General features: G+C 34.6%; 1 long non-coding RNA gene across 1 annotated transcript in view; it reads right to left on the reverse strand.

Annotated features, from left to right (window-relative positions):
• Window positions 1–3,571: 3,571 nt before the first annotated feature.
• LOC118353140 (uncharacterized) overlaps window positions 3,572–22,014 on the reverse strand; it is a 43,461-nt gene continuing 25,018 nt past the window's right edge. Inside the window, exon 3 of the long non-coding RNA XR_004811448.1 lies at window positions 3,572–3,672. This is a non-coding gene — a long non-coding RNA (uncharacterized LOC118353140). The remainder of the gene's footprint in view (window positions 3,673–22,014) is intronic.

Below are 22,014 nucleotides of genomic sequence, written 5' to 3' on the forward strand. Positions count from 1 at the left end.
ATCTTCATGTCATTCTGAATGTTTACGGTCTTTGATCATTGTTAAGAACCATAAAAACAAAATGTGACTTTAATTTCTAAAGTACCTCTGTTAGTGTTTTATATAACATACCAAAGGCTTTGAAGTTGCTTTTGGTTTGTATGGCGTTTGGGGAAGAAAGAAGTACATAATTTCATTATTCTTAACCTGCATTCTCTAGTTTGACCCAATAAACTAGCAATAGATAATTTTCTCCAAAATATATATTTGAATAAAACAATTTTAATTTTAACATATTAATTTTCTCATTCAGTGTGTGAGTAGTATTATCAGTGTATTGCTTCTCAAATTTCTCCACTCCAATCTTGTCCGATTTCTTTGGTCAGGGCTGGCCTCATAAGGGAAGATCATTCATCTATCTGCTTGAACATTGGAAGGGAGTTAAGAAATGACCACCTCTCTTGAGACCCTACATCTCTCTTTAATGAAGCAATATCTATCTAATTAATTTAATCAGACTATTATAGAGATTAGCAAGGTAACATGTCCCAAGTGTCCAGTGTTATTTAGAGAAAGGCTTTATGTATATGGAAGGAACAGCAGGATTTTATCTATGCATTATTCCCTCAGCCCTTAAACACACTGCTTTTCAGCTTTAGAGCTCAGAATCAAGTGAGCATAATGTCAATGTAAGACTCAGATAAAAGAACAAGTGAATCATCAATCACTAAAATCACTAAGTAATATCAGAAACATGAACATGACAAATCAGTCTGCTATTAGGAATCTCAGAATGACATTTTTTTTTCTTACAGAGTTTAATACTAATTTCTCCCCTTTCAACTGCTGGATGGCATATAAACTGTAATCTATGCATGTTTTGTTAAACCAGCAAGGCAGTTAGTATTGTTTCTCTCTTTCCATAGAAAGGAATGTAAACCTCCACCATCAGGTAAGTGTAACGGAATAATCCTTGCCTCTAAATTTTTCATTGTTGTGAACGGAAAATAATAACATGCTTTTTGTTACTGTTGTTATCACCAACTCATGTTCTGTTTAAAGGCAATTATTGCTAAAATATAAATGGGTAAAGGGAATAGAATAATGAAAGGAGTCATTAAAAGAGTTTTGTGAGCAAGTCTAGTAAAGACAGCTGCAATGCATTAAATTGTACTTTAATTATTTCAAAGTTTTCCTCAGAATACTTAAGGGAGAATTGCAGAAATATTGGAGAGGAAAGGCCAAGCTGTGCGAGGCATTCTGAATGAAAATATAATAAGGTTCTCTACCTCCATTATTTTTCCATGTGTTTTCTGTAGCCCATAGTGGAAGGATAGGAAAGAATGGATACTACTCCCAACCCTAAGCCTCAGTTCTTGGTTGCAAAAGCCTTAAAAATATGCTGTCCTTTTGCATTTACTCCATAATTATGGTATGGGCTCTTTATGGAAGGAGATATGAAAAAATCTAAAGAATAATCTTCTAATTTGCCCAGAAGCGTTTTCACTCCATCAGAAACTATGCAAATTCCTTCTTGGTCCCTCAAGAGTTGCAGAAGTTAAAGCTGGTATTAGGAGAAACTTCACTCTTGTTCATTTTTATGAGGCTTTTAAGGAGCCTATGTATAAAGAGAGAAATATCAGCACTGAGTAGGGGGGCCAGGTCTAACTGGTTCCAAGTTGATTGCTAAATGTTCTGATATTTTACAAGTTAATTGTGAAACCATTGGTAGCTTTAAATTGGGCTTGGTAGGACTAGTTACACCATGGAAATTGATAAATACAACACATCAGCATCCACTGATGCTGGACTCCATTTTAGAAGGACTTTAGAAGGACTAAAAGGACTCCATTTTAGAAAGGCTCCATCTCTGCTGTTCCTTCTGCTAGACCCCATCTACTCACATTCCATATTTTGACTCTGAATAAGCCAAGAAGCTATGTTCCCATTTCAAGGAGGAAGCAAGAAAGTTAATCATTCTCTGAATTTTGTCCTAGGCCCCAAACCCCTGATAATACCCTAGTGCTATATCCTAAACATGTTCCAGGACATTTGCTTCAAACAAACCTTAGCTGAAACTGGTATCAAACACCCCTAACTTCCTCAATCTATTAAATAACACCTATTGTTCACCTGACACTTGCGTTTCATTGAACCCTACTATGAGTTCCTGAAGGAACACATACCCTAGACTCTTTCCCAACGTAAACACTTAGCTCTAAGCAATGATGAGACTCATTCTTCCTTCTTCTCTGAGTGTCCCAGACAATCCATCTGCTGCTATTCTCTGTCACTCATGCTATTCAATAAACCCTGTTTTCATGCTCTCTGGCTCACATTTGATTTTTATCCTATGTGAAGCCAAGAATCCTCTTGGCTGGTCCTGTGGGACCTTGCCTAGGTTCTCAGACTCAGCCTGTCTGCATCACCACCATGATGGAAAGAGAGATACCTAGCATACTAGTGATAGCCATGTGGACTTATGTACTTTAGTAAAGACACTTGAGTATAAGAGGATTAGTGTAGATACTGGCTACTCCTAAGATGATTAACACAGAAGCTTTCAGAAAGGTGATGAACAGCAGGAGGACACAGAACACAATGCAAGAAAAAATATGCATACAAGTGGCTCAAAAATACACTTTAACAACTTGTGATCATCAGTACCCATCCAAAGATAGGAAACTGCCTTTAAATACCACCATGCTTAATCGTCTTAATTAAATGTTGCACAAAATTGCATGTAATTTAACCAAATTTTACTAAATTTCTCTCCCCACCCCCAAACAATTCTCTTAGTGGTATTCTACAGCCCAGATTTCAAAAAATCTTTTTAGGTGTTCTTAAAGCAAAATCAACCTGAACGTTCTAGACATCACTGCCTCAGGCTTTTGCAAACAGTAGCCTAAATACATATCTGAGAAAATTTAGTTTTGTATTGAGCGGACAGTAGTAGCAAGATACATAACCAATACAGATTTGAAATTAGAGTTAGCATTTATACACTGGTTATTATGTATCCCAAGTATTAACATACTAAATGTTCATAAGAGCCTGTGAAGTAACTACTGCCATTTTACAGATGAAAAGCAAAAACAAACAAACAAAAAATGAAAGCCTAAGTCACAGGGAATTTAATTATCTTGTTAATATTTCATAGCAGCAAATTTGGACTAAGCTATAAACCCAGGTTGGCTCCAAAAGGTAAGAACTTCACCATTATACCAATGCTCTTCATGGAACCATGATGTTTGTGACATTCAGAAGTTCTACTGTTTAAGAATGTTCCAATTCAATTGTTCCTTTTACTAGAATGCAGTGTGTATTATATTATTTTTTAAATAAGCAATATTAGTTTATATGTAGGGATTTTGACATTTTTATCAATTGCTATGATTATTATACTCCCCTGTATAAATGTGAATTTACTCTAATTCAGTCTCATTTAATAGATGGTTAAGAATTTACTAGAAACTACACACTCTACTGAGAATTATGAAAAACAGAAAAGCAGTATGAAGCAGTATATCAGTAAGTAACATGATATCTGCATCAGGCTTCATTACAATAGAAGTTGAAGGCCAGCACTTACTCACTTATAAACTGGAACAAGTTAAAATACAATAAAGTGTTTCCTCCAAGAAAGTTCGTACAAGAGACAATATTAAATCTACATGCAATCCATAAAGATTCCTAGAGAAAAAAAAATAAGACAAAATAATTAAACATTAGCAAAACAAATAAGAAATAAAACATCACTTTGACATAGTGTGTTATTATATAATTACATAAAGGTGAATAAAAAATTATGACAATACTCAAAAGACTTTTTAAGGAAAGTTGATACTGAGGGAAAAAGAAAAAAAATCTAGACTAGATAAGAAATGAAGGAAACATTACACAGAATCTTGAATGAAAAAGAGAGGTGTATAATGTAAGAAGAAAGCAGAGCTATAATACAAAGCTGGGGAAACGAGGGAGACTTGAAATTAAAATTCAAGAAGTCCCAGTATTTCTTTCGGTGGGCTGAAGCAACCGAACTAAAAGTACTGACAATTCTCAGTGTAGACAAACAAAAAAAACATAATTTATATTCAGTGAAAAAAAAATGTTTGAGTTAAATTGATGAAAATATATTTTGAAAGTATATTTGGACATTAGATTGCCTTTAATGATTGTTTTTACTACATTAACTTTAATTTGAATTAAAATAATAACAAAAGGATCCCTGGGTGGCTCAGCAGTTTAGCACCTGTCTTCTGCCCGGGGTGTGATCCTGGAGTCCCTGTCGGGCTCCCTGCTTGGAGCCTGCTTCTCCCTCTGCCTGTGTCTCTGCCCACCCCCACCCCCGGCCCCGTGTCTCTCATGAATAAATAAATAAAATCTTTTAAAAAATAAATAAAAAATAAAATAACAAAATGATTGAATCTAAAGTATTATAAGATCGGTTTCCTAATTTGTATTCATGTTAAGGAATGATTAAAGAGATACTAGGCCTTCAGAAGATAAAGAAAGCAGGACCCATGGTGTCACCTTGAGGAAGAAATTAACTCAGAAAAGAAATGATGGAATTGAGGTGTAGCAAAGTATTTTCCAATGAACAATGGATCCAATACTTTTTGAAAGTCCAGAAATATACACAAGAGAATAAGGCCAAAATGCAATGTATGGGAAGAGAAATTCTAGAGGAATCAAGCAATTTTCATGACAGAATGGATGCTTTTTTGATCCTGTAAGGACATTTATTGACAAATTGTTAATAAAAAGCACTGATAAAATCCTGAAGCCTATTATCAAATTGAATTTTATTTATTTTCAGTCATATATACACAGTGATTAGGCTAATGGCATAATGTATTTGTAGAGTAAGCAACTCTAACCATTGGAACATATAAAACCTGAAATTTCAAAGGCTTAACAAAAATTTGTATCTTATATGTCCAATCTAATGTAGGTCATCAAACTTCCTCTACTTTGTAGTTACACCTTCTGTAATGCTTGGCTTCCAGAGTCACCACAGTAAAGAATGTCTGATCTGGGTGACTCAGCAGTTGAGCATCTGCCTCTGGCTCAGGGTGTGATCAGGGATTCTAGGATGGAGTCCCACATCCGGCTCCTTGCATAGAGCCTGTTTCTCCTCCCTTTCCCTGTGTCTCTGCCTCTCTCTGTGTGTCTCTCATGAAAAATAAATAAAATCTTTAAAAAAAAATAAGGTCCAGGCCAAGAAACAGTACACATAACTGTCCACATCTTACTGGCCAAAACTCAATTTCAATGACACAACCTAACAGCAAGGAAAGCAGACTTTTCTTATGTGCCCAGGAAGAGAATAAGTGACAAACAGCATTACTTCTGCCAACATATATTATTAAGATATAAGACACAATAATAAATTTATGCTTGGAACACATTCTGCTTTCACTACTTGTGACTCAAAGAGAAAATCAAGAAATGGGATAAACTGGAAAAAATAATCAACAGTGTCTTCACTATGAATCTAAAAGATCAAAAAAAAAAACAAAAAAAAAACAAAAAAAAACAAAAAAAACAAATCTAAAAGATCCCCGAGGAGAGCAGAATCTGGTTAATGGGTGATGAGCCAGTCTTTACAGAGAGGAGAATGCTATTAACATAAAACACACACACCCCACCCCACACAAACGTATGTATATACACAGACGCGTGTGTGGGTTGTGTGCGTGTGTGTGTTAGGCTCTGTGTCCCTGTACCAATCTACATGCACAACTGGCCTCTCTTAAGACTTACCAAGAGGCCATCTGATGTAGAATTACCTGATTATTTTAGGATAAAAGTATACCATAAGAAATAACTTGATATCCTTTCTAAGATTCTTCGAAATTTGTCTCTAATCTGCATTCAGTTTTGCCACCTACTGCTTAGTTCTTATACCTAGCCCTCTCATGTTCCTAAAACCTTTATTATACAAAGAGATTTACCCTCAGGACAATGCATTCATAAATCTGAATACTCATGGCCATCACTTTTTCCAGAAAAAAAAAAAAAAAAAAAGCCTAATGTAATTACTAGGTTTCCTACTCTTTAGAAGAGAGAGAGGTAGTCAACAAACCTATAGTTGTATTTGTATGTTTTACTGAGAGGGAAGGAGACAAAAAGGGAGAAGGAGGGAGGAGGGAAAGAGGAAGGGAAAGAGCTGACTGACTTAGATCAGACAACTTTATCCCCATAATAATTGAACCATGGATGGACACATTATCCAAAGAGGCCAATTTGGGTCACGCCTGGAAATTTTCTGAAACAACCAAGAAAGATGTAGTTTCTCTCAGTTTGCCGTTCTGGGATGATGTAAGACAGTAGACAGAGAAAGCTCTTGTTTCATGATATACAGAAAACTTCAAAATGAATTCAACAAAGGTAAGTAAAATAGCTGAGAGAAGGGCAAAGAGAGAAAGAAGGGAGAAGATTCAGGGGGAAAGAGAGAGAACCTGAATCCTATGTTCTGCCATGACTGAAGCCATTCCTAAACTTTCAATTATTGAGCTAATAAATTCCTACATGCTACCTCAGCAATTCACATAAAGGGTTTTATATATATATTTATATATATATATATATATATATATATACACACACACACATATATATATTAGATGCATATAATATATATATATAATAGATGCATATCTATTTAAGCATAAAACATTTTAAAAGTTTACAAGAGAAAGATGTACATAAGCAGAAACAACAGCGAAACAAAACAAATTTTATATATATATAAAACAAATTATACATATATAATATATAATAGATGCATATATATATAATAGATGCATATCTATTTAAGAATAAAACTTTTTAAAAGTTTACAAGAGAAAGATGTACATAAGCAGAAACAGCAAAACAAAACAAATCTTAAAAAGAAATATTTTGGGATCCGTGGGTGGCGCAGCAGTTTAGCGCCTGCCTTTGGCCAGGGCGCGATCCTGGAGACCCGGGATCGAATCCCACGTCGGGCTCCTGGTGCATGGAGCCTGCTTCTCTTTCTGCCTATGTCTCTGCCTCTCTCTCTCTCTCTGTGTGACTATCATAAATAAATAAAAATTAAAAATAAATAAATAAATAAAAAGAAATATTTTAAGATGTTTCTTATGTGAAGTAGCACTTAAAATGCTTTGTATTTATACAGTCCTTTGTACTTAAATTTTTTCCTATAAATTATTTAAGCTTAATATAATCATATAATTGTTATTATCGTCACACTCTACAAGAAGCAAACTCATGACTCACAGAAGGAAAATGATTTGCCCAAGGTCATGTAATAAGAAATTGAGCAATAATTCAAGCCAATGTCCTCATTTCCACTGTGTGAATACAAAATGTTCATCTTAGAGAACTGTGAACTCTAAGTTAAACATAATAACATACAGTCAAGAGAATTTACTTCCACCTCAAAAACTAATTATAGAGAAGTCATCTTAGTTGCCTTGGTCTGAGTTCACTTGAAAGAAGAGCCTGAGATAAGGACTTGGATACAGGTATTTAATCGGGGAAGGGATCCCAGAGGGCTGGAATGAAGGAGAAGAGAAAAAGACATAGGGAAAGAAAAAATAATACAGGAGAAATTATTGTTCTTGTCATCAATGTGGGCATCTGGTGCTCAACCCCACTTGGGATCACCTGATAGTTGTTATTGTAGGTACTCAAAACTTGTGCCTGAAGGATTGGAAGTTGCAGCTTTTATCTATCAACCCTGAATTCCTGCTAGTGGCCACACCTTTGCCTGCATGACCACCTCCACCAGCTCTTTGATAGCACACCGGCAAGTGGGCCAAGAGTACTTGTCCCTGCTACTTAGAGAAAAACTTGAGGCAGAGTTGGGAAAGCCTCAGCATGCTAGTGAAGAGCCCTCACAGGTACAGCAGGAGTCAGAGGTGAGATACAGGGATGCAGGACAAGACATCAACATCTGCTACAGTCTTTCCCATAATGGACTGGCATTAAAATCAATGTGCTATCATTACTCTGAGATCTGATATACACCTGGTAACTACAGAGAGAAAGCACAATGGAAAAGTCTATACCAGCTATCACAGAAAATAGATAACATATTTTTCCTCCTTATCAATTAAAGTTCAGCATACATCTCTTCAAAACAGTTTGCAGTTTCCAAGAGATTCAATCTCCAGCTTGAATGGTAAATAGAGCTATTCATAAGCAAAGAATGAAAATGAGTAAGAAAAGGATCAAATTATTATATATAAATATAAATATGTTTTATTTCTGTCTTTAATCAGAAGTTCTAGCAGATATCACCACTACAAATGACTAAAATACCTCACAGACTAAACTTTTAGCATCTATATCTGGAGAACTTATTTTGGACAGTAGAAAATATAAATATATCTGAAGAGAAATACAAGGATTTATCACATTTTATGTTTATTAAATATAAAATAAATTATTTAACCATAAATTTAAATTATGTACAGAATAAAATTTATATAGTTTCAGAAGAAATTTGGATGTAGAAACTTTTCTATTTAAAATATTCTATTTTCTTTATGAAAGTCTTCATAAGCATCAATACTTTCACAATATTTTTAATATTTGCAAAAAAGTCAGGACAAAACAGAGATTTCTATTGGGTAAGTCATTTATCAGTAGTTAAAACATTTTCTGATATGATGTTAAGCATGCCAGTTACTCAAATTTCCATTCTTTACTGAATTATGCTCTTCTAGTCCTCAGGAGTTAATGTTCAAGATCACATAATAACAACTAGAAATCATTTAGACACACTTCCTATGATAATTTAACTTGAAATAAATTAAGCTAAGCAAATCAGTGGAAAACTATTAAATGCACTAGCATTTAAAATGTTACAAAATTTTTAATCAAAATACTGGAAATGAGATTGATGTTATGAATGTTTTCTACCAAAGTACAAAAGCCTCACACAAAGATTATAAATCTAAAAATAAGAAGATTCAGGGAATTTCCAATATATTCAAGTATATCTGTATAAGTATTATTCATATATGTTTTTTAAATATAAATTAACTCTATGGAGGTATAATTTATATTCAACAAAATATACCCATTTTGAATGCACAGTTTGACAAGTTTTGACAAATGTATTCCAGTAACTACAACCATAGTCAGATATAAGAACATTTTTATGACCTCAAAAAAGTTCCCTTATATCCTCAGCTAGTCAGCTTCACACCATCACAACATGACTGGCTCCAGGCTACCACTCTTATATATTTTTTTGTCACTGTAGATTATCTTTGCCTGATGAAAAATTGTATACAAATAGAGTTTTATGTATTATATTTTTTGTTTGGCTGATGTAAGACCCCGAACATAGAATAAAATTAGACTGGGAATCACTATCCTCCTCACTGAAGAATGACATAGAGTATGGAATCTCCCCTAGGGAATGGCAGGTTCCTTGTTCCAAATTTTCACTTGGTAGATCTCCCTTCCACTTGGGAAGACTCTGAAAAAAAATAAAGTTTGCTTCTAAATTATTATAGTTTCTACTTCCTTTTAGTCCTTGTTTTAAAATCTGTCAAAATCTAGACATTATTCTTTTTGGGATAGACAGTACTTTGATTCATCTATGCACAATGAACAAAACACTTCATAGCATCAACAGGCAAAACTGATCAAAGGGTATCACATAACAATGTATTTCCTGTCAAAACTCAAACAACATCCTAATGCTACCTGCACAGATTTCAGTTCTCTACCTGAAGAGAGGAAATTTCAGTTTCGTCAGGGGATCCTGAACTCTGAGCAATAGTTGCTTGATGATGATGATCAGAAAAAAGGAAAAGGGGGCTGAATGAAGGTGCAAAAAGTGGGAAAGTAGTAATCTAAACTTTTTAGATTTTGCTGTGGTCAAGGGTTTGGGTCTCCACCTACCCCCAAATCTGCTGAGTTATATCCTTGCAAATTCTCATTTTACATTTTGTGTGACTATTTTTTCCTTAATCTAGTAGAGAGGGATACATATATAGAAAGGGCAAGTCATCTGGGTTTCTACAAGTAAATTTTAAATATGAAATCTGCCTATGTTATTTATTTATTCTCCCTCACTGAAAACATGTAAATGTCTTAGGGGAAAGGTTATGGTTAACTTTGAAATATCTTATTTATGAGTGATATTTATAATCTTAGCATCCTCTATTCCCATAGAAAAGGAAAAATCATTATGGGATTAGGATTATGGAATTTCAAGACAATTTGGAGAGGACACCCAGGTTTTCTAATAATAATCTATATGGTGATTCATGCAAGGTGAATACCTTGTCTTAATACCTAAGGACTCCTCCAGAACTTTGTTAGATTTTATTTTTTAGGGTATTTCTCCAAATTGTTATATATGTAATAATTGAAATCTCCAAGTCTTAAGAAAATCTGATGAATTCTGTCATTGTCATTTACTTTGAAGATCTCTATCCCTATTCATCTTGACCTTGCTCTTCCTCTTCTGAAAACACCTACTATTTCCCCCACTTAGCTCCTCTCTTTATCTCCTCTTTTCAATGCAACACAAGGTCATTGTTAAAGTCCCATGAGCATATAGTTAGGCACAGAAAAATGTGTAGAAGAGAACAGAGGAGAAATTGGAGTCATTGGCATGCATGAAGATTAAAACAGCTTGCATACTCAGGGAGATGGAGAAGAAATAAAGATGAAGAATAGAGAAAACTGGGAAAAGTCATGTAGCCAATTGAAAGATCATTAGAAAAGTGGTAGCAGTGAAGATTGGTGAGATATATGGTACCAGATCTTGGATATCTATCACTGCCAGGCTAAGGAGTTGGATATAAATCTATAGATAATTGACAGTTGAACCTTTTTGAGCAAGAAGGGAGTGTGAAAAATACCAAGCTTTGTTTTAGAGAGATTAATCTAGAAGATACCTGTAACATGGATTTTATATGTGTAGACTTTCTTATATGGCTATCTAATGTACCCTAAAATGCTTCAGTTGAGTGTGTTATGTGGATGTATGTGTGTATAAGTTCACTTTCATCGATAGTTTAAGAGCAGTTGATTAATTTGAATGATCCCAATCAGGGACACCTACTCCTAAATTTATTGGTCAGCTACCTGGAGTTCAAATCCTAGAAATGACTATAAGGTCTTCCATTATCTTTAGCTCCAACCACTGTAGTGGATTTGTTAACTAATACAAAAGATGTCAGATGTTAAGAATAGTTTTGCATTGGTGAAATGTATCAAAGTATCTTGATTTGTCAAGCAGGTTATACTTTTTAGAACAGTACCCTAGGCCCAATACTATTGATTCAACCATCGGTTCAGACATTTAACAAGAGACTCAATCACTGTATTCCAACCAGGACAACTAAATTCTGCTCCTAGAAGATTGTCACATAAGCTTTGAGTTAACCTTTTGTGTGGATTCTCACCAGAATGCCTAAAAGAAAAATGAGATAATAAGAAAAACTTATGACTGTTTTGACTATTATGACTTTTTTAAAAGAGATTTTATTTATTTATTCATGAGAGACACAGAGAGAGAGAGAGGCAGAGACACAGGCAGAGGGAGAAGCAGGCTCCATGCAGGGATCCTGATGGGGACTTGATCCCAGGACTCCAAGATCACACCCTGGGCCAGAGGCAGGCGCTAAACTGCTGAGCCACTCAGGGATCCCCACCATCATGACTGTTTTGTCACTGTCTCCTAAAAGATGTTTCCATAAGTAGCAGTAATCTGATACTCATCTTTATCATATTTACTTGCAGGTGTAGCATTTTAAAAAAAGCAAACTTGTGGCTCTCACTTAACTATCAGAGATGACTGATATCTATTTCTAAAAACAAAAACAAAAACATCAAAGAAACATTGATAATTGTGAATGGCCACATTGGCTTGGGCCAGCATGCAACATATTGAAGATGTAAGGCCAATTTTGAAAACACGTGAACAGTATCTCTGTGAGGGAATGATGGTGAACTAGTCCTATTTGGGAACAGAAATATTTGGAAAAGGCTCAAGTCAAAGTCTCTGCAAATTTTAAACCAAAGAAACTTAACCTCAGATTCCACTAAACTTTCCAATTTAAGAAATAAATTTTATTCAATAATATCAAAATAAGGACATTATAAAATGTAAAACATATGAATCTCAAATTTTATTAATTTTGATTAAAATAATAAGAATTAGTAAGAAAGTAGACTGGAAGAATAAAGTAATTAAACAGAAAGAAAGAAGACAGAATTTAAAAGACTGCCAGTGGTTTATCTAGAGGCAAATACTACAGCCCTTTGGAAGAGTATCTGGCAGTGTGGGATGATGGAACTTCACTGTGTTATAGAAACACAGCTGCACATCCTGTTCTGTATAAAATGCTATGCTAGGGTGACAGATTGCACGTAGGTGCAGTGTGTACTCAGTTTGTTCTAATAAAGGACAATTTTATGTTTTGCCATTTCTAACATAGTTTAGCCCATTCTGAAAATTACTCTCTCTCCTCTCCAAGGAACAGCAAGAGAATTTTGGACTGCAATATTTTCCTTAAGAAAAAATAAATATGCAATTGTAGATTTAGAAGAAAGGAAGGTAAATATGTATCTCACTCTATATGTTCATCACTCAATAATCCTTTTCCCCAAATTTTGACTGGCTCTATGGTAAGCAGAATAAAAACTACTTATACAAGATGATTCCAAAAATATGAAAAAAAAAAACCCTCTTCCATGCAAAGCATTTCTAAAGTACTTAACATTATTACCATGTTTTGAGATGAAGAAATTAGCTGAAGCTATATAGTTTAGCATATAAAATTCTGCCTGGAGCATAGTAGGTATCAGTGAATCAATCATGTTAAATTTAAATGTACATATTGGAGCAAGAAGTAGAGTAAAAGGTAATCAGCTCCTATTTACAAATCAATACAGATTAATTTATTGCATTAGCAACAGTTTCTTCTTATGAGAATTAGTTTGAAGGAAAGAAAAGCAAGGTGGAGTATATCTGAACCCTGTACAATTCCCTAGTAGTGGCAAAGTGGGCAGGTGGACTCAGGGAACTGTCAAAAAGCCAATGGTTATGACCCAACTTCACTAATATCAAGTCTGAATTATCATAATACTAGAAAACATTGCAAATGTTTACATATATATATTAATTCTTACTTACAGAAGGAAATAAAATGCATGACTGGCAACCAACTTGCTTAAGTCCTCCTAATTATTTTTCAAATATTCCTATTCTAGTTAGTTATTGAAGGTTAATATAAATTCAATTTTAGTCTTTAATTTTTGTTTATCTTTTAGCTTCCTGTTGATAGGAATACAGCAATTCAGTTCAGAAGTCATAGTTAATTTTTGCAAGTTGGATCTGGCAAATCTGCTCTGGATTTTATATAAAGATAAGAAACATTTTTATATCTCTAGTTCTAGAATAAAAACTTTGGCACGATAGACATTCACTCAATAAAGACAAATTTTAAGGTGATGGTATCTTTTTCTCTTGCAACTATAGAACAAAGAAATGACATATTTCCAAAACAAGGGCATTTAAACATGCCATAATACTGTAAATATGAGCAAAAATATATATATATACATATATACATATGTGTATGTGTTATACATAAATATAATTTTGCAATTAATAGCATATTTACATAATGAAAAACATAAGAGACTTCAGTAAGAGCAGTGATCCCTGAAAGATGAAAAGCAAACAAGCTGAGTCCTACAAAAAGCTTACTGCCTAGGAAAGTGTCCAGGCTGCAGGACAGACAGAAGGGACCCAAAAAGAGCCAAGCAGTCTCCCTATATGGAGAAAAAGAAATATGGCTAGAAGTCACAGAGCAAAGGAACACAGGGGATAGAGGTAGAGAGAGAACTTGAGACATCTTCAGAAGCTCTCCCTCAAGTATTCAGCCATACACTGCTGCAGAAATGCAAGGAAACTGAGACTAAGAAGAGGGCTGCCCCCAAAAGCTTCCAGTAGTTAATTCTCAACTGGGGCAATTTTTTCTCCTGAGGATACATTTGGTGATACCTCCAGATATCTTTGCTGTCATAAGCTGTGGGGAGGGTGCTACTGCCATCAAGCAGGGGTCAAAGATGCTGCTAAACATGCTGCAGTGCATGGGAGATTCATGGGAGATAATTCACAGTTGTGAATTAGCAGCACCAAGGTTGAGAAACTCTGTTTTGAAGAAAACAAGTATGGAGGGCTCACAGAGGGCTGGAATATACTCATACATTTTCTGCAGAAAACCTCATGATTCACAGACCTTCAAATAGAATAGTGAGCAATGAGATAAATGGACCCAAGATTAGATACCGACCTAGTCTCATCTAACAAAACATAAAGCACCTGCCAACAAAATTTTAAACTATTTCCAAGTAACTTAACCACAGTGTAAGACAAATCTCAGTAATATTTTCAGACATACAAAACATCCAACACATGACAAGATAAAATGTACCATATATGAATCCAAAATAAATTACCAAGCATTCAAAGAAATAAAAATATATGACTCATGAAGAAGAGAAAAATAATTAATCAAAACTGTCTCAGAAATGACATAGCTGATAGAATTTACAGTTCAAGCATTAAAATGATTACTACAAATGAATTCCGTATATTCAAAAAACTAAAGACTGACATATTAAGTAGACATGATGATGTAAATTAAAAAAAAAAAAAGACCCAAACTGAACTTCTAGAAATGAGAATAACAGTTTGATATAAAAATTATACTAGAAGGGATTAAAAAAGAGACCTTGTAGGAGAAAAAAAAAGTGAATTTGAAGACTTAGTAATAAAAATCACTGGAAATGAAACACATAGAAAATATTACTTTAAAAAAAATTAAAAGAACATGAGTTGAACTGTGGGAAAATTTTATGAGGCCAAATATTTTTTAATTGGAGACTCCAAAGGAGAGGAGGAGATACTGTGAGAACTGAGAAACAACAACAGCAACAAACCTGAAAACATAATGGTCAAAATGTTTGAAATCTGATGAAAAATAAAACTTCATATACCCAAAAATCTCTACAAACTCCAAGCAAAAAAAGAAAGTTACACTAAGGCATATCATCATCGAATTGCTTAAAACCAATGATAAAGAAAGAAATCTTAAAAGCAGCCAGAGACAATGATCTATTATATACAAAAGAAACAAGATAAGGATGATAGAGGAGTTCCCATCATAAATCATGTAAGATAGAAGTAGAAAACACACTTAAAATACTAAAAGAATTAGGTGGCCTGGATGGCTCATTTAGTTAAGCATGCCTTTGGCTCAGGTCATGGGATTGAGCCCTGCAGTGGACTTTCTGCTCAGCAGGGAGCCTATTTCTCCCTCTGCCCCTAGTGCTTGCCCTCTTGCTCTCTCTCACTCTCTCTGTCTCTCTCAAATAAAATAAATAAATAAATACAGTACTAAAAGAAAAGTACAGTCAACATAGAATTTTACCCAGAGAATATAACTTTTAAAATTGAGCGTGAAATAAAGGCTAAATGCTTAATAATAAATCTGACAAAAAGTGTGCAAGGCCTGTGCACTGAAAACTACAAAACATTACTGTGAGAAATCAAGAGGATCTAAATAAATTGAGATAGATATTCATTTATCAGAAGTACTAATATTGTTAAGATGTATTTATCTTTCCCAATTTCATCTATAGACCAATGTAATTTCAATCAAATTCTGATCATAGGTTTTGTATAAATTGACAAGATCCTTCTAAAATATAAATGTAAGAAGTACCTAAAAGTACAAAGTATCTAACATAACCAAAATAAAAATAAATAAATAAGTACTTAAAATAAGAAGACTGAAGGACTAACTGATTTCTAAAATTATTATAAAGCTATAAATTATTACAATGCAGGTAGTGTGGTACTGGCATCAAAATACACAAGCAGATCAATAGTACAGAATAGAAAATCTAGAAATAGATTCCAAAATTTGTGAACAACTGATTTTTGACAAAGGTGCAAAAGCAATTCAGTAGAGAAATCACAGTTTTTCTAATAATAAATGGTACTGAAAATTGGATAGCCCTAAAAAAAAATAATTACAATCCATACCTTATACTATAAATAGTTCATAAACATAAAATATAAAACTTACAGAATTAAACATAGAAAAAAAAACCTCAGTGATCATGAGTAGGAAATGATTTCTTTTCTTTTTTTTTAAGATTATATTTATTTATTCATTAGAGACACAGAGAGTGAGAGACATAGGCAGAGGGAGAAACAGCCTCCCTGGCAGGGAGCCCGATGCGGAGTTCTGGGACTCCAGGATCACACCCTGAGCCAAAGGCAAATGCTCAACCACTGAGCCACCCAGGTGCCCCGGAAATGATTTAAGAATAGCAACATAGCAACAAAAGCATGATTCATAAAATAAAATATTGGTATGTTGGACTACATAGATGTAAGAACTTCTCTGTAAAAGACACCATCAGAAGATTGCAAAAACAAGCTACAGACTAGGAGAAACATACTTGCAAAGCATATATCTGATAGAAGATTTGTGTACAGAATGTATAAATAGCAGTCATAACTCAATAATAAAAGTTTAATTAAAAATGCACAGAAGACTTGAACAGACTTCATGAAAGAAGATACATGAGTGTATCAAATTAGCCCATGAATAGATCTCTCCTATCAGTGTGTCAGTAACCATTAAGGAAATGAAACATTAGGGATCCCTGGGTGGCACAGCGGTTTGGCGCCTGCCTTTGGCCCAGGGCGGGATCCTGGAGATCCGGGATCGAATCCCACGTCAGGCTCCCAGTGTATGGAGCCTGCTTCTCCCTCTGCCTGTGTCTCTGTCTCTCTGTCTCTCTCTGTGTGTGTGTGTGTGTGTGTGTGTGTGACTATCATAAAAAAAAAAAAAGAAACATTAAAGCCACAAGGAGATAGCTTCACATTCCTGTTATGAGGCCTATAATACCAAAGACTAATAATACAAAGTAGTGGTGAGGAAAGTGGTGAAAGTGGAACTAGTTCCATTGTTGATGGAAATAGTACCACCACTTTGGAAAACAGTTTGGCAGTTTCCTAAAATTATAAACACATACCTACTGTATTACCCAGCCATTAGCTGTAGGTAGTTTCCCAGGGAAATTAAACATATTTCCATGCAAAGACTTGCATACAAATATGATAGCAAGTTATTTATAATACCCTCAACTGGAAATGACCCAGATATCCATCAACAGGTGCATCAATAAACAAATTGTGGTATTTGTTTCAATGGTATTGTCTTCAATGGAAATCTATTCAGCAATAAAATGGAATAAACAAGTTATATAACTGACAACATGAATGATTTCAAAACAATTATGCTGAGTGAAAGAAGCCAGACAAAAACCAGTACTAACTATACCTTCTTCTAGAATTCTAAAAAATACAAGCTAACCTATATGTTAAAAAAGCAAAACAGTTATTTTCTGCGGACGAGGAATGGGTAAAAAGGGTTAGGAGAGGGGATCACAGAGCAGCAAGAGGAACCTGGGGGGAGAGTGAGGAGTATATTCACTTTCATTGTGATTTTATACACACACATGTTTTACAGTTAAAACATGTGAAGTTTATTGTATATCAATTAATCATCTCAATAAAACTGTTGTAAAAAAACAACCTTCAGCTTCTGTGAGATAATTACATAAACCTGTAGAATTTACTATGCAGGCATCCTGCTATATAGCTCATATTCCTTTCAAACTTACAGAAAAGAATGAATTAAGAATAAAATTACACGGCAAAAAATCAAAGGATGTAGTTTAAAATAATTTCTTTTTGCTCTTGAAAGAAACCACAAACACTGAACAACAGAATAACAGTTCCTAGAATATTACTGAGTTCAAAATCACAGGAAATAATATAAGAGAGAAACATTAACTCTAACTGCAAATTGATCAGTGAATAGAAAAGCAGAATCAGGAAATGGTAAATTTCTTAACATGTCCCTTTTTTCTGCTCTTGAAGTGAAGATTGCCTAAGTACAAACTGAAAAAAAAGAAATATTTTCTACTGCTAGGAAAATTTTAACATAGTCAGTTAGAAGTAACTAAGGAAGGGGTTGGAAAGAAATTAAATGCTTGAATCTATTCAGAGGGCTCTCTATAAGTAGCAAATACCCACAGGTCCTAAAGAGCTTCAAACACAATGTGACCTGCCTTATAAATGCCCAAATAGTGAAGGAAAGGTCCTAGACCATTGGTGAATTTTTGTGCAACAAAATGAAGATTATTCGTGAAGAAACTAATGGAAGACACCATGGAATTGCTACAAATAAAATATCTAGATGAATTTATAAAGCACTCTAAGTGCTTTAAGCCAGGGGTTGGGGGACTGAGGTCTTATTCACTGTTTTTGTTTTTCGGGGGGTTTTGTTAGCTAATGCCAAACACATATATACTAGTAGTACTCAACAAATTTTGGCTAGAATATGTGGTTCATTTTTATTTATTTATCTTTAATTTGTAAATCTTAGCAGAGGCCAGGTTTTACCAAATCAAGGTCTTATATCAGGCAATACTGGTATAATAGTAATAATAATAATAAATCTCTCTTCTCTAGCAGCATATTTCTGATCTTCCATAAGTGAGAGTAACAAACTGAATACAGGACAGCATAAGAGAAACCAAATACAACAGAGATATCACCAAGACAACCAGAATAGAGAGGTTCATTAAGACAGAGGCTAAAAGGCTTAGAGTTAAAGCATGACAGAAAAGCAATAAAGTCATAGAGAGGGCCAATAACCTCCAAATTAGTAAATCAATCTGATGCAAAGATTCAAAAGGCCCTTCATAAATCCAAGGTGTTACACTACTGAGAATAGCAATAATACATAGCAAGGGAATAATGCAATAGTTAAAAGTAGTCAGATAGGAAGCTGGGAGATCTTGGTAATACATGGTAGTGGAATTGTGAAAGCACAAGGCATAGCAAAGAAATTGTGGAAATAGAAGATTTGATGAAAGGTTGCCCAGAAGACAAGGGGACTGAAAGTTTGGTAAGGAGAGTAGAGGATATCAGTCTGGGCACCACTTTTTAGGGATATCGGGGGTAGGGCACACACATGTATTAGCTGAGGGTTAAAGTTGATTAAGACCGAAGTAAATGAGTTTTATTTTTACCATTGAAACATATGTAAATATGAATTGCCTTGATGCAGAAAGAAAAAAACATGTAGGTAGCCAGAAGCTGAGGAGACCAGAATTCTGATCATTTCAACATATCTCCTGTACCTAATGCAGCCATAAAATGGTTCTTCATCACACCTTATAATAGTTTCCTAGAGCTGTCATAACAAATTACCAAGACCTGGGTGACTTCAAATGAGAAATTTATTTTCTCACAATCCTGGAGTTCACAAGCACAAAAATTAAGCTGTTGGCAGGACCACTCTGGTTTCAGAGGCTCCAGGGGAGGACATGTTTCTTGTCTCATCCAGCTTCTGGTGGCTGCAGGCATTCTGTGACCATATCACTCTAATCCCTACCTCCAGGGTCATTCTCTGTGTTCCTCTCTGACTCTTCTCCTTCTCTGAGTTTTCTCCTCCATGTGTCTGTTTTATAAAGGATACATGTGGCTGCATTTACGGCTCACCCAGATCATCCAGGATAATCTCCTCTCAAGAAATATTAAGCAATACTCATTCTTTTGCTATATTATGTGTGTGATACTCCTAAATTCTGGAAATTATGACCTTTCTTTTGTGGGAACTACTATTCAACCCAGTACATACCAACTCTCTGAAAAAAATGTGTGTGTGTGTGTGTGTGTGTGTGTGTATGGTATGTAGCCATAATTTACAAATAACAATAAAATACATCATACTTTTTATTGTAAATTCCATTGATTTTCATGAAATGTTTTCACTGATCTTTGCTGAATTCTTGTATCCATAGCCAAACTACCATTTCAATTAGCAAAGAATGTTGGTTAACATTTTAGTTTATATTAATAAGATGAGGGTAAAATAATGAAGACAAATGTGAGAACTTTATTCATTCACCAATGCAGTGAGCAAATTTCTGCTGAACTGACAGATTTTTAATTCTCAAAGGGTATTTCCTCACGTATTTTTATTCTAGTCACAATGTAACAGCTACAGGAAGCACATCTTTGAAGTTTAATCATTTTCTCCATCAAGTTCTTAAGTCCAGACAATTAACAAAACAATAAGTCAAGTCCTGATTTGTAGCATTTACTGGATTTCAGTAAGTATTTCAACATTTGGTGTAAATATTCCTATCATGACTGAACTCAAACTGCTAATGTGAAAGCACTAAAAGAATTGGAAAGAAATATTTGGTAGCACATAATTATACAGTACATTCTCCATTTAGATACCATAAAGACCTCAAGAATATACATAATAGTACAATACACTAAAATAATTAAGAAGTTATAAAGTTTGATTTGTTTTCAATGTAATTTTAATTTTAATTTTCATTTTCAATAATGGCTACATCTAACAACTGATTTGCAATATTCCTGAAAATTTAAGTTGACTCTCACTAATTATTATGAGCTGGTTTCAACATATTACAATGTAACATGATGAGAAAGAATCAGAAGAAATGTTTTCAAATCTTTACATCGTTTACACTGAAGTTAATCAAAGGTTACCACTTAGAGCAGGTACATCTTAAAATCTTTCAATCTTTTCCAGGACTATTGATACAACTCCCACTCAGGGCTGGCCCCAAGGAAAAACACTAACTTTTATATTAAAGGTCTCAATAATTCAATTATAATAAGCAGAACAAGAAGCCAACTTTCCTGCTCTACATTTTGAAAAGTTTCAGCTGTGCCTACTGATGAGTCTCCAGGTGAATTTCCTGAGAGAGCTTACTGATGAATTCTAATTATGCCTAATTCCATATTCACCAACAAATTCAGTTTTATTGTGTGGCATTAGGCAAGTCACTTCCTTTTTCCTAGCAGTTTCTTAATCTACAAAATGTGGATGTCCTACCTCACAAGAGTGTAGTAAAGTATAACAAATTAAAAAATATTACATATCCAAAATGCAATTGCACCATTAAAAACAGTAATTAAGAAAATTAGTAGGAAACTATGACAACTCCTTTGGAACCGAGCCATTAATTTTTAAATAAGGAAAGAAGAAACATAAAGGAACAGCCTCATCATGATCTTTTATAACCTCTCTTTTGGGAGAAAGGGATCATGCAACAGTTACTCTCTCACAGAGGAAAATAGAGAAAGGCATGTGACCCCAGCCTGTTTCTATTATGCTAGCATCTGCAATCATTAGGTTCAAGTGGCATTTTAAAAAATTATTTTCTGCAAAAGAGTCCCAAGGAAACAATAATTATCATTTAATGGGATTCACAGTGGCACAATAAATATCACTGCTCTTCCCCACCTGAGTTCTGAACCAATTGAGAAAGGCAGATGGGCACCAAAATATCTTCTTTATTACTGGTTATGGAAAATGTGGCTTTTATTGGAGAGTAAGTGGGCTTTCCTAGAATGAACACTACAATAAAACAGACTTACTATGACAAAGGTAAAAGGGGATCACTACATACTCTGTCCTAAAATGAGGCCCTTGATAACTTAGAACATGTGGGATTTAGACAGGGTATGTACTTCCTGAGAGAGGAGAGACAGAGAGAGAGAGAGCCCTCATACCTAGTTTCTCCTTCTAAGTTTGCCCATCAGGTAGTCCCTCCTCTTCATTGGGGGATAAAGGCACAGAAAATCCCAGGATGTTATGCCAAAGAACCTCCCTCTACAGGAAGGAACCTTCAGGAGTAGAGAAAGCACATCTTTCCCGACCTTATCTCACAATCACTCAAAATTATTGGTGCAGGAAAAAAGAGAGAGGTAAGAGTATCACCCAGCAAAGTATTTGGGATAAAGGAAGAATCACCTCTAATGAAGGCCAGACTCAGTACTAGATGCACAGAGAAGACAAGCAACTTAAGTAGGGTCACACAGCCAGCAGTGGCATATGACTGGATGACATGCTCTTTCGATGCAGAAATTATACC

Source organism: Canis lupus, chromosome 32 (assembly GCF_003254725.2).
Source record: "Canis lupus dingo isolate Sandy chromosome 32, ASM325472v2, whole genome shotgun sequence".
Classification (NCBI taxonomy): Eukaryota; Metazoa; Chordata; class Mammalia; order Carnivora; family Canidae; genus Canis; species Canis lupus.